Raw genomic sequence first — 13,225 nt, 5'->3', positions numbered from 1 at the left:
CTCCTCCCCTTCCCCGAAGGGCCGGTCGCGCCCCCGCCGCCCCCGCGCAGCTGCGGGAACAGGGGCTGCGGGACGCGTCGCCTCGCGGACAAGCCGGCAGCTCCCGCCGAGGGCCTCGTACGTGGATTTATAAATTAAAGTAAGGTCTTCACTTTGCGGTAAGCAGCAGAACCGGACTCCACATTTCGTAGCACTGGTGAAAAAAATCCTTCCCCTAATTCTGCAGCATGCTGGATGTTACCAAGATCAGTTATGTCAGACACACTGGATGCAACAAAACATAAATAAAATGATTGGAGAAACCTCCAAATCAGTGATTTTCAACCAGTTTCCTTACAGGTGATTAATCAGATTCAGTCTGGAAACTCTATAGTGGGTATGTCACTCCTTCTTCTGTCCAACCCAACTCAAAAATATGTACCACGATACAACAAAAAATGAATTACTGGCTAGGTCCATAAAAGGAACTCGAGTACTGCTTGACCCGCTGTAATTTAAATGAACCAGTTGATGAGACCTATTATTTAAATGCTTTAGTCTACTTTGGACTGGAAGGAGTCAGGCAGCATTCACACTCCCAGAGAGACCGGTAACCTCCAGGGCGCAGAAGGCAACCCGCCTGGGGCCGGCTCAGCAGCGATGCCAAGTTACGCCTCCCGGATGCAAGTATCTAAACTCGGTTAAAGTCCTGTTTTGTGTTTAAACCCCTTCTTGGACTTAGCCCTAAGAAACAGCTATAAAGCTCCAGTTCAAACCCATCTCAGAGCCAGGATTCAAATGTCATCAAACAAAAGGTGATCTTATTCCACATGACAGTAAGTCCAACAGTAAACTCCACAATCAGATTAGTCCATTGAATTGTCTACAGGTACACTCAGGATTTTCATCAGCTGTTTTCAGCTGTCTTTCATCAACTAAAGACATTCATGTTCTTAATGAAGAATGTTGCTCTTCTAAATTTTATAAATATAATTTGTTTAAAAAAAAAAAAGAGAAGGAAAAGGCTGCATTGCAATTTTGGAAGCTTTAAGTAGGTGCAAATGCAGTATCTTATAACTAAGAGAGCTCCCCCTGCTTCTGGTGGCATGATGTGCTGAACAGCCTGACCCTCTATGTTGGGCTGTCCCGCTTGTCACCACCCTGCTCGCCTGTAGCCAACTGAATTATCCAAGAAACGCTTCAGCATGGAAACATACGTGTATGTTGTATGTCTTGTCATCACACTAATTGCACATATTTTATTACAGGACACCAGTAGATGTCAGTTTAACCCCAAAAATAAATGTGGAATGCCTTTGTGTACATGCTTTTGGTTTTACTACAGTGTTTCCACCAAAAAAACTAAATGAAGCTTAGAAGTTGATGTACATTTAAAAGCCTGTTAGCCATATTTTACACACTGTAATATGCCCTCAGTGTGCAAAATAAGAAAAGAAAACAAGTTTTAATTTTTTCCTGCCTGAGAAGTGCTGGAACAGCACACATACAAATCCTTTTGCAGTCATTTTGCACATACTCATTTGTTGTGGCTGGAAAAGATTTTCCATGAGTTTTAATCATTTCAGTAATGCTAGGCATTTAAAGAAAGTGGTGCTAGAATGCAGTTTCAGACCAGTAATCAACGTAAGTCCACAGATTTACGGACAAAGCAGGCAGATGACATTGAGTCAAATAATCTAAAAAACTGTTTTTCTTCAGTGTTGCAATGGCTGACTCAAGTTGCAAAGCAAACAGAACAAGCATTGCAACACAATGTGAACAGTTAGTATACGAAAATACAACCAGTCATTCTGGTATTGTAATTGCCATTCAATATACTGACCTACAGAAACAGGAAAAATTTAAGCCACTGATAAGTTTGGTTTGCATAATAAAAATATTTTAAGAGAGAAACAGCTTAAGTTTGATGGGATTAAAAAAAAAAAAGTGCCATCTAGAAGTTTAACACTGAGGACAGCAAATATTTTGGAAGATTTGTATTCAAAGTGATGCAATAACTAACAGAAATTCCAAATGATCCTTCCTACATCATTCATTGCTGCAAGCATCAGTTGGTTGAAGAAAATCTACTTCAATGTCCCAAGGGCAAGAACTTCCAGATGGGATCAATACCGATGAAGAATAAATTACTTACACTTATGATGTCAGATGATATGGTCATCACTTAATCAAATTCAGTGTCTGCCAATGGGAAACACTGACTGCCTGAGAATGCACGACATAATTCTGTAGGCACGTGCCAAGGTAAAGAGCTCTGCTACTGTAATTAAGCTACTAGAGCTACTGGCTTTGCTAATTCTAAATCTTTTCTATGAATTCTCAAACTAAATTCTTTTTAATGTACTTTTGTGCATAGCATTGATATAAATCCTCTCCAGTTTTGTTAACATTTTATGTAATTATTAAAATGAGGCAATATAATTTCTTCCCATCTTGCCCCTTTTTCCCATCTCTGTTACCAGATACTGTTCTGTGAGGTTTGTTACTGCTAAAGAATGTGGATAAAAAATCTTTTAGGAAATAAAACAAGTTGACCAAATTTAATTGTACAAATTTATCAAAATAATCAGTGTATAGAATGCTCAGGTTTTTCTTACACTTTTCTATCACTAGACAATATCGATTTTTATATACTTAATTTGAGTATTAAAATGCTAATTATGGAATGATAGATTTCTTCAAGTTTAGGAAACTTTTACTCCAAATCATTCCCTGCATTATGAGAATGAAAACATCAGATGTAAAGAGCTTTTAAATCAAATTGAAAAAAGCATAGTAGAAACCTATGTTCAGGGGTCAAAGCCCAGAAAATTGAAGATGAATGTCTTGTTTTTCATTTCAACAGTGAGATGACGAACCACTGGAAAAAAGTGACAGAGAAAGCAATAGATTCTACATCATTTAATTACCTACAAACTTGGATGACCTTCTGGAAAATATATTTAAGACAAACCCAAATTATTATAAGCCATATACGTCACCCATGTTATGTAACACATCCAATTGGTAAGCTAACGATCCCATCTAATTTAAAAGAATAAAGTATTAATTTAAACATTACAGTAGCACAAATTGCTATTATGTCATTTGATTTCTAGTGACTTTGGTCAAACTTTGCTTCCTTAAAGTTGACCTGCATTTTAACTAATAATGAAATACACATACTGTCAATGCCACAGGCACAATGTTCTGTTCTACAGCTCCAAGATAAAAATGAAGATGTTCTGCTGCCTCTTCAGCTAACAGCAATAGATCTTCAGTGGAGATTTGCCTCTCATGTCACATGTTAACTTGCATTGTCATAGAGGTTTGAGGTTCAAGCTTCAAAGCTGAAAATATGATACGTCAGTAGACAACAGACATCCCACATTGCAGTATAAGGTGAATATTCATGTTGATGAGATGTCTCTGAAGCACTAATAATACTTAGCTGTAGTGAGCTGGGCATATGGCTAGGCTAGATGAGGTGCCGTTACCTACACAGCTCCTACATAGTGAGCTGGAGCCTGGAAACAGGAAGCTTGGCCACCCAGGAAAAGCCTCTGCAGTTTAGCGTGGGGCTGTTCGCTGCAAACAGGCAATGGAACAAGTGGGTCTGAAGCTGCATGCTGGTCAACAGGAAAAAACACATATTAGTCACAGCTGTAAACTCATTCACAGTTTGTGAGGCACTGTGGATTTATTAAGGTGGTATCTGTATATACATACTTGTATATACAAACTTTCTTATCCCTACTAAAGCACCATCAAGCATCCTCAGCACCCAATGCAACAGTATTGCTGTCCTGGCTGAGGTTCTGAATGCAAAAGGCACATGATAGAAAACTACAGTGTCCCCTTACCTAATTCAATGTTCATTTATACAGTGCTTTTAATGTTAGAGTCTTGGAGAGGCCAAGACTTAAAAAAGCAGTTTCACTGCTCAGCATAACTAGAAGGAGTATCTGCTTCCACTAGAACCAACTTGGCTAATGCAGAAGCTGAAAGCAATTCCTTGTTCCACAAACCACTTTCAGTACTGCACCATGGAATGACTTATAAATGATTTCTGCTGCATCTACAGAGCAAGTTATATTGACAATTGCTGGGAAATAGAGTGAGTTTAAGTTACAACAAAAATAGAAGGATCATGCTAACCTAATTTCTGTAAATGTACTGGGTATACAATAATGGTATCTTTTTTAAAATACGAAGAAAACTTCGTCATTTACAAATAACCTATTTGTATTTCTCTCTGGATCTTCTAATCATCCTTTATCGGATGGAATTTGTATACAAACAATGTTATTCATTTGCTATGTAGTGTTGAGAAACTAGAAGACATGACTCAGGGAAAAAGGAAAAAAAAACAACCCCCCCCCAACCACTTATATCCACATTTTCTCTCTTCTGAAAGCATTCTCCAGACTATGGAATGAATTAATCTTATTCTGAATACAGACAAGTACCTCTTGGAAAGCTGTTCTGTCCCCAAGACTGCAAACAGAGCAGAATTGTCCCAAAGCAGTTAGAGAAAAGGAATGAAAAACAGATCTCCAAAATGCTGTTCATGGTTCTGCCCCTCTGTTACCTTGGGAAAAATGTGGATAATAGTTTCCCCTTCACAGCTACTGTGATGCTTTAATTAGGGCATAAAGTACTGGGGTGCTACATATGAACCACTTCAGCAGTAGAATTCTTCAGAAGTTTGAACATTCATAATAGACCTAGCCAGGAACAATTACCAGAACAATACTTGAGTTTGAGGGTGGTATCTACAAAAACAGTCCCAGCCTTTCTTCTTGTATTGCTTAATTAGATAAGGCTTCCGAAAAAGTAGTCCAGTGTGGCAGGAACTAAACACCAGCTTAAAAAAATTTTTTTCTAAAAGTCAACCTGCATCCAACTCATTAGGTATCTCCACGTTATACTTCAAAGTTCCCAAGATGTTTTCAGTGTTGTTATGTGCAGGCACGGAAATGTCCTGGCTTGAGATGCTGATGTGGTGCCTGTCTAAGCTTCATGGTGATTTAGAAACAAGGTAGCCATGATTCCTGCTGAATATCCCTACAGTGTGTCCTTTCTTGGTTGCATGTAGGCTTTTATTAATAGACTCTGGTTAGGTTAGCATTACATCTCAATAGCAGAAATCAATACGTGGGTATTAATAAGGTGCTAACTGCTGCTTTGTCCAAGTAATTAAAATGATTTGAAAATTATTTGAAACATACACATATAAAAATAAATATTGCTTCACTCTATAGATAGATATCGATTCACTATATTTTTTCATTACGTGTGTATATGTGTGTATATATATACACGCATATTTATATACATACACACACACATATATATATAGTGAGTATAGTGCAGCATATAGTGAATAAATCTTTCCCAAACAAAGCTTCAAAAAATTTGGGCTGCCCTGGTAATAAACCATTATGGGCTTCAGGGAATCAATCATCCCTTCCCTCAGCTGCAGGGCATTCAGTACAAATTCAGTCTATTGACCTGAATTAACCAGCAGTTTGCAAAATAGCAAGTTGCTTTTCCAAAATCCATTAAACATCATATTGAATCTCATGGCCAATACAACTAATTCATTTTGCTTCCAAATGTCTGTGGAAATAAGAAGCAAAATGAACATTTATAGAAACCTCATCTGAATTCCAATCAATTCTCCTTATGTGATTAAGGACATAAAAGTGGAATTTGAAGTGACTGGGTTTCATAATAGGACTTCTCTAGTCACATAGAACAGAACATTCGCATTCTGGGTGGTTTTGATCAGGAAGGAAGAGGATAGTGTCATCGTGTTTTGTTTTTAACTATGTACACATTTAGGCCAGAACCAGGGCTTAGCGGTTTCATAAAACAAAGACTGAGAGAGCATATTAGGTGATTTAGTAAATATTAACAAAATTCAGCCAACTGCTTCATAAGTCAAGTTAATGAGGGACAGGCAAAGGCTCTGTTTTGAAGGAATAGTGTTTCCATGTAATATTTCTGTCTACTCTAAAGCAGCTCAGTTAACTTCAGTGCTGGAGAAATTTATTTCAACTTGAGTTAACCAGAGAGTGCCCGACGCAGGCTAAACATAGCAGGCATGGATCACTGCATTCCCACCACTGCTCTTGCTCACGGTCACAGCCAGCCCAGACGACTCTCTGCTGTCTCCTTTCCTGAGACATCCACGATGCAACTTGCACTTTCCTGACAGACCAGCTCTCTCGAATCAGAAGCCAGCCTTGCTCATTTGGGTCATCCCTACCAGAATTACTTGATGGGGATCAAAATTATTATGTAAAAATAGAAGTAACATAAATTGATTTTCTTTACAAACTTTTTTTCTGTCTCTACTTGTGCAACTGCTTTTTCAGACAGCATACTAATGACCCTCTGCGTTATTTTTTTTCCCAACTACCTATTAAGAAGTCCATAGATAAAAGTATAATAAACCAAAAATATTCCTTACTACCTTTCCATATGTCAGTAGAAAAAACTCCTAGCATAAAAAGTAAACAAATGCAGATAGTTCATTACTCATACTGTAAATTCATTATTCATCAAGAAATTTTTGCTCTTGGTATTAAAACTATGTAAAAGACTTAAGTTTCATACAGTAGCTCTCCTTACATTCTCTCTTGATCACTGTTTCTCTCAAATTTGTCTACCACAAACAGTTTTCATTTTAAATTAATAAAAAAATCCTTTTTGTTTAGCTAAAAAACAGAGTTCATATTATTCCTGAATTTCTATACTCAGCTTAACCAGCTATGTAATAGATAAGCGGTGGAAAGTCAAAGACAGAATGACAGTAAGAGTTAAACCTACACATTTAAAATGAAGTGATTAAAGTCCTATAATATGGAGATAATCAAACATTGTTAATTCATTCCATTGCTATCACCACAAAATGGTGTGTGTGAGGGGGGGGGTGTTTAAATACAAAACTTTTCTTAGTTCAACAAAAAATTTGCTACCAGGAATAAAGATTCCTTAATACAGCCTGCTATTCAATATGTAATAAAATACAAAACAGTCCCATTCTGAAAATGTAATTGTGCTTAGGGGATGCCTGAAGTGCCCTGTGGTCTGCACAGATGCTAAACTCTGAAGGTTCCTCTCTGTGGTTGCTGGACAGAAGCGTAAAAGCTAAAGTAACCATTTGAGCCTCAAGCTTTTGTTGAGAACAGAGTTTAACAGTTTCACCACCTTCAAAACCCCCTCTACAGTAATTTTTGCACTTTCTAGTCGTATTGTGCAGACAGCTTCAGTTTTATTCTCCAAGCTACTTCTAACAACACATGCCTATAAAAATGTCTACAATAGTTAAAATGAAGTGCTGGCATAATATGCTTCCTCTCATGTAATACTACTAGAAATGATAATCACAAAATATTTCAAAGCTAAAAAAAAAGCAATAATTAACAACTTACAGAGAAAGTTGTTAATGCTGATGACCCTCTGCATCGTTTATGCTTGAGAGCGTTAGCCCTGTTCTGTACAAATACTCTGACACTCACAGGAGCAGTTAACAAGAAGCCTGACATTATAGGTGCCAACTGCCTTTGAAAGCACAGTGCAGTTTGTGTAAAACAAGAGCAGAGGGTGGGCTGGACAGCTGCCAGGAAGTGGGTTACTTTAATTGCTAGCTTCCAAACACTTAGCTTATTTTTAAAAAACTGTGATAGAGAGCTTTGAAACGTTGATTTGGGTGTTAGTAACTTCTTTCAACTTAAATTAGCTCTGAATAAACCCTAAGAGTGTGATAGCGGGGGAGCAAAAGGAACAGAGGGCCCAAAAATGCAGCCCTCCTTTCAGAAACTACTCCATGAAGAGAAATACCTCGCGACTGACAGCCTCACTGCACAGCTCCACGTATCGAAGTACAGCTGTTGCTCCATACCGGTACAGAAGTGCTAGGAAAAAAGAAAACCACCCAGACTCAATATGACAGCTAAGTGATGGTTTCAGGTCAGCTCTCAGACACGTTATCTTAACCAAAACCACCTTCTGTCTTGGTTCCCATTTCCTTCCAATTTCTTTTACACTTCCCCTGGTGGGCTTTTGTTCTTTGCGGGTGGGAGGGGGGGAAGGTGCTAGAAGTTAACGAGAAGAAAACAGTGAACTCTCTAAAAGTTTTGAACTTCAGTTGAGTATAAGCTGCCAAAAAATGGTATTCTTAGCCTAAGCCTGCAGGAAGCTCTAGCCCGTCCTGTCCGCAGCCATTCTTGCTCTTCCCGAGGCTCAGCAACCGTCCCGCACGCCCTGGGGCCCGGCGCCCCGAGCCGCCCGCTCACCTGTCTCTCCGGTGGCCTCCGTCTTCTTCCGCCACCTGCTCTGCTGCCGGGCTCCTCACCCCGGGCTCACCCTCGCCCGACGCGCTCCCATGGGGCAGGTGTGAGACTTGGAGGTTTTCCCGGCTGCTGTTCTTCCGTCCATTTGAGACTGCGGTTGCCCATTTTCCTCTACTGCCAGCTGGTAGCGAGGGATTCCCCCTACCTCACAGCCCACCTGTGAGCCAGGCAGCTTTATGGAGGTGAAATTATTTCCCCCCTTTTATTACAGGAAAAGACATTTCTTTTTTCTGCATGTTGGTAATACGTGGGGTAATAAGCTCATGAAGGACTCAAATATTAATGGATTTACTATGTGAAACAGAAATAACATATCAAGTCTGAATGCTGGGGCACAAACTGCAAATGATCCTCCAGGATTGCAATTGGTTGGCAGGATTGGTAAATGAATCCAAAGCTAAATGTTAATATTGCACCGTCCTTCTTTTAGTATTGCTTCCTGCTTAATTGCTATCTCCCATAGTGTTATTTTATCATCATAACAGCTAATTACAGCTGCCAAATTGCAAAATTATTTTGCACTACAACAAAACATTTGAGTACGTGAATCATACCAACTCCCCTAAAAAGCAACAAAGCAACAGGGTGTCAAAAGAGGTAACGTTACATTCGTTTTTCCCAGAACACTTGGCACCTCATGTAACAACTGCAAGCAGGATAATCATTCACTGCCACTGTGGCTCTCTTAATATAAGGAGAAAAGTCAAAAAGAAAATAGTTATGATAGAAAAGCTTCACATTTCTAAGCTGGCAGACCTGTCACAATTTACTCATTCATTATTTAATAGACCCGCTAACTAATACCATCAGAAAATAGAGAGGAAAGTCTTGATTCTCTAACCATTTATCCTTCAAATTCATTTTCCCATCCCCTCAGCAGAGTAAAAACAAACAAAAAAAAGCTTCCTGATCATTTTTCACATAGATAGAATTGAAGCATGATTTAAACTTCTGTGGTACCATGAATGAAGTAGTGCAAAAATCTTCTCTCCCTTCCTCTAGAATAATCCCTGCTATATTGTTGGGCCAAGCTGCTGGTTTGTAAATCTTCCTTGCTGGCTTATGTTGTCTCCAATCACTGAAACCACTAGATCTTAAAGTTAAAAATAAGTTTCCTGTTATTTTACTTAAGGCAGCAGCCTGACACTTTAATGAACTTTGTTCCAGCTCTGTGAATCTAAAATGAGTAAAGAATAATACAGAATTCATCTATGTATAATTCTGACATCATATGCTTTCACACAGCTGCTATCAGCATACCAGAATTATTACAGCCTAGTTGGGAGTTAGGCAAGAGACACAGAAATATATACAGATATTAAGACTCCATTGCTAAAATTTATAGTTATTCAGCGAGGCTTTAAGGGCTCAAATATCCACTTCTCTGAAACTCTGTTCCCAGCATCATCCACACACATTATGTGCAAAATCGGATGCTGGTAGGTATTTGTTTTCTTATGCTACTCTCACTTCATGCTGTAAACATTTCAACTTAGCTGTAGTAATACCTCTGCAGTTCAGGAAAATGTAAGTTATTGCTATCGAATTTTGTCTGGGCCTATAATCTCTTAGTTGTTATAAGTCATGTTACATAATTTAAGAATAGCTTTGATGTAATATTAAATATTTCAGTTCCTCCCACCTCTGGCAGGAGCTCCTGATCAGAGCTCTTCATTAAAGACACTTTAGGGAATCTCTTAATTCTATATATATATTAAATGGCCAACAATCTCAGCTGGGAAGGTATCAGTTTCTGTTCCAGAACCTGAAATATTAAATATCATATCTTGCCATTTGATATTACTTATCTGCAGGAAACAGTCTAAGTGCAACAAACCAGAAAGCCTAATTCTGGGCACCAAATTAGTACTCACAGCTACAAAGCAAAAAAGTGACAGCAATGGAAAGACTTGCACCAATTTATCAAAACAATTACTAATTATGGTGAAATGCTTTGTAATCTCATCATCCACTATTACACGTTGAGAAAGCACTTCACCAAATTTGCTGGCTGCCTTGAGTGGCTTGTTAGATAGGACACCAAAGGTTCAGGACAATCCTCGGCTGAAATGTATCCTCTATCTTTTTGGACTAATTACAAGGCCAAAATTCTGCGTGACATGCAAGGTAATCAGCAAACAATTGAATATCACTACAGACAAACACTGCTCTAACGTAAACAAACTAGAAACACTCACATGTGATGGTGCAAAGTGGCTGAAAGCACTTTGGGAATTTGAGAGCTGACTAATCTACTGTAAGTATAGATTCTGCAAGTCTCGATTCAACGCACAGCTCTTCACTTGAATTTGCCCTGTAGCAAAGTCATGTAATCTGTGCTACAGCCAGAACAGAATCTCACAGCAACTGAAGATAAACCCCTCTCTGCAAATTCACGACTCAAACAGTTCAGCTCAGCACATAAATAGCTTTTCAGCACTGGTCAGCAAACACAGGCCCTGATGATTATCACAGGATGCATGATCTCATTTTTATACAGATGGGTGATGTTAGTGTCTTTAAAGTCTTGCAGCACTTTATTTTGGTCTCAGATCTTTGAGTCATGAGTTTTCTTATTGGCTTATGTTCTCCACACTTGTATACCTCCACAGGAGTACCGTCTGGGCCAGCTTTGACACTCACTTGATAGCCTTCAGTAGTTCATTTGGCAATATTGGGAGTCAAGCCATTACCAGAAGCAGCTCACATTTCTGCAGCATTGATTCTGTTATAGATGAACAGTTGAAAAAATTATTAATCATCCATCTTTCCAGTATTCCTGTATAGCCAATTAAAAACATCTAGTCTGAAGCTAAAAAATGGCCCTGCTGCAGACTACACAGAGCTATCAGTACAATGAACTTTAAAGTCTGTTTAATCAGCATTTGATTGACACTAATTTATTTTTCCATTGATTTTCATTCAGGAAATCAAGTTTTAATTACACACTTTTCTGGACATAAAAATGCTTTTAATTGACTCTAAGTTAGATTTGAATGTGATCAACTGGTTTTTGAGTCTTTTTGCTATTAGACTTCTACTTTCAAGCTAACAGGAAAAACTTCACTTGTAGATACCCATATATGCTTTAGCTTTTTACATACTTGGTTTTGGAAACATTTCCTGTAATTTTGCCTTATTTTAAGTGTTGGAACTAACAGGCAATGGGCTAGTTCTGCTAACAGATTTCTACAGGACAAGAGGCTGTTGATCTCCAAGATCTCCACAAGAAAAGGGAAATGACCTTATCCAGCATAGCATAATATTTTGAGAAACACTGTGGTTTTTGCAGCCTTCCCTGTAAAACAAATGCCTGTCGCTTTAGGAAGGGACTTTTCAGTCACTGAAGACTGTCTTAAAAGTTGTCATTGGCTTTCCACCAAGAATCAAAGAAACTAGTATATGTCAATAAAGAGCATAGTTAGACTGACTTCAAGCAGAAAATATTTGTACAAATTACTTATGTCTCAAATAAGAAGAATATTTGTCATTTCAGTTCTTGAAGCAAGGAAACTTCTAAAATGATTTTCTTTTTATTAATATTGGCATGTAGCAGTTCTGCTGCTTTGACAGATATTTCTCAGTTTTATTTCTGATTTATTCCCAGATGAACATACTTCTAGGCTATTGACTTAAGAAGAAAGTATCAAAATTTTACATTTGATAATTTTACAAATGGTAACATATGACTCATAGCTTTGCAAAAGAAATCCTACTTCCTCAAAAGTAAGGGAACCAAACAAACTCAAATAACTTCAGTTGCAGAAAAATCAATGTCCCCAAAAAGGAACTGTTTGCATTGAGCTACGAACTTGTGCTATTTCACATACTGCACTGCTAATCAATCTTATGACACACACACAAAAAACCCACAGTCTTTAAATATTTGTCTCAAGAACTCAGACATGATGTGACTTGTTCACAAGACAGCACGGACTGTGACCAAAAAGAACCGATACAGCAAAATGCTTTGCAGCATCTATCAGACAAAAAGCTTCAATGTAATTATCCTTCTTTATGTTATTAACACCCCAGACAACCAAAGAAGAAAATTTGATTGTGATTATTTTCATTATTTATTTATATAATCTAAAAATCTGCTCGGCTCAGAGGTAAACAGAGACTTCAGTTCAAAGGGAAAACAGGAGGTGTCTGCGATCCAGAGGAACCAGTTTTCCTCCTCAGATAAGGAAAGTTTTGCTCTCTTGTGTTGTCTAAGTGTGACAGGCAAAGAATTTCCAAGCCAAAGTGTGGGTGCTTGCTTCAGGAATCATGAGCTGTCTAAGCAGGAAACCAGAGAGCTTTTGATTTTTTTCCTGGGCAAATTTGGGAGCACCGGATTCTGGAAACCTAAAACTTGGGTCTATTTCTGAGAGGATCCACACTAACAGCATACCACTGAGTTTGAAGCCTAAAATCCTTGGGGATCTAAAAACAGGTATAATAAAGTAGCTTGAAATCAACCCCCAAAAGGGCAGAGGACATGCTTAAAAGAACATCAGATTCATCCCTGACTTGTTCTCAAGACAACAAGATTTAATTTACATCTATTTCTCCAGATATATTTTTATTCATTTATCCATTACAGATTTTTAGCAAATGTGACCTGAAAACATCCCCCTCTGCTGTGCAGCACCAAGGATGGTTAGAACAGCATCTAATTTTGAAATCTTCTTCTGAGGATCAATATAGGGAAATAACAGAGTTTATTTGCAAAGAATGTTTAAAAAATGATGGATGAGCATATAAGAAACAGAAAGAAGTACTACAGATGAGAAGGCAAATTACAGTTAGCATTATGCAGTATTTGTCAGGAACACATTTACCCTCCAGGAGATCTGGATAAGGATGTTGCTTAAAGCCTTATTTTGAGTGCTTGGATT

The 13,225-nt window shown here is 38.2% G+C and overlaps 1 protein-coding gene across 2 annotated transcripts in view; it reads right to left on the bottom strand.

The window, feature by feature from the left end:
- LITAF (lipopolysaccharide induced TNF factor) overlaps positions 1–13,225 on the bottom strand; it is a 102,569-nt gene that overhangs the window by 13,091 nt on the left and 76,253 nt on the right. Inside the window, exons 9-10 of one of the 2 annotated variants that reach the window (XM_026061841.1) lie at positions 8,286–11,067; positions 7,831–7,904 (exon numbers count right to left, since the gene is read on the bottom strand). The gene's annotated coding sequence lies outside the window, so the exon portion shown is untranslated. Of the gene's footprint in view, positions 1–7,830; positions 8,253–8,285; positions 11,068–13,225 lie in introns of those variants that run through there. The other variant, XM_026061842.1, reaches the window with a different exon arrangement.

This window comes from Apteryx rowi, unplaced genomic scaffold, assembly GCF_003343035.1.
Source record: "Apteryx rowi isolate R43461 unplaced genomic scaffold, aptRow1 scaffold_186, whole genome shotgun sequence".
NCBI classification, from domain to species: domain Eukaryota; kingdom Metazoa; phylum Chordata; class Aves; order Apterygiformes; family Apterygidae; genus Apteryx; species Apteryx rowi.
Note: the sequence above shows the minus strand (reverse complement) of the source record. Positions and strands in the feature narration are given on the sequence as shown.